This window comes from Lucilia cuprina, chromosome 4 (assembly GCF_022045245.1).
Source record: "Lucilia cuprina isolate Lc7/37 chromosome 4, ASM2204524v1, whole genome shotgun sequence".
NCBI classification, from domain to species: Eukaryota; Metazoa; Arthropoda; class Insecta; order Diptera; family Calliphoridae; genus Lucilia; species Lucilia cuprina.
The window spans coordinates 32,784,546-32,785,805 of record NC_060952.1 but is presented as its reverse complement, the minus strand read 5'-3'; positions in this window follow the sequence as shown (position 1 = coordinate 32,785,805).

Genomic DNA, 1,260 nt, shown 5'->3' with positions numbered 1-1,260 from the left:
CTAGACTATAGACTAGACTATAGACTAGACTATAGACTAGACTATAGACTAGACTATAGACTAGACTTTAGACTAGACTATAGACTAGACTATAGACTAGACTATTGATTAGACTATAGACTAGACTATAGACTAGACTATAGACTAGACAATAGACTAGAATATAGACTAGACTAAACTATTCAAAATTATTCTTACCTTCACTTCGTTTACTAAAGTTAATTCCTTTTCAAACACTGTTTCATAAACTAGTAATTTAAGCAAACAGTATAAATATGAGAGATGACAAAATTCCTACAAGAATTTTTACTTGATTTAGCAACATAATCTCGCCCAAAGACTACAAGTAGTTAAAGCAACTTTGTTTGAACATCAATAAAAAAATTTACATCTCTTACTAGTCACTCGTTACTATATTACTTCATACTTTCAGAATATTTAAAGGAAATATGTATGTGTGTGTGTAGTAAAAATAGTAAGAAAATTTTTTAGTTTCATATACATATACCTTGAGTGTATATTCATTATCGTCTTCATCATCAGAATCATATTCATCACACAAGAGCATGGACACAAATACTTTTTAAAAAATTTAGATTTTTTGCTAGATTTTGTTTTATCATTCATCTTTTATTTTTCTTCCTTCTCCTTGAATGCAATGAGGCGTTGACAAATCCAAACCCTAAAGCAATCATTTTAAAACAAGTTGTGTTTCATACTTGTACTAACTATACATTCATTCATATTCGCTTTGTGCTTTAGTACAAATTATCTTGGCAACAAATAAATAAAAAAAAAAATTATATAAAAAACAAATAGGAAGGAAAAAACTAGACTAACGCTAAAATGTTGTGTCCAAAAAATGTCAACATTATGAAGAAGTGTGACCCAGTTGGAACAAGTTTTAAGATCCTGCAATATATCTTATAAATATATTTATTTTGCTGGTAATGTTTGAAAAGTTATTGGCCTGAAATACAGTGGTGTAAAGAAGGTGAAATTTGTTTTGATATTGCACTGAAATAGTCTATAGCGTAGTATATAGTCTAGTTAATAGTATAGTCAAGTCTATAGACTAGTATAGACTAGTCTAAAGTATAGTCTAGTTTATAGTTTAGTCTATAGACTAGGATATAGTCTAGTTTATAGTCCAGTCTATAATCTAGTCTATAGTCTAGTCTATAGTGTAGTCTATAGTGTAGTCTATAGTCTAGTCTATAGTCTAGTCTATAGTCTAGTCTATAGTCTAGTCTATAGTCT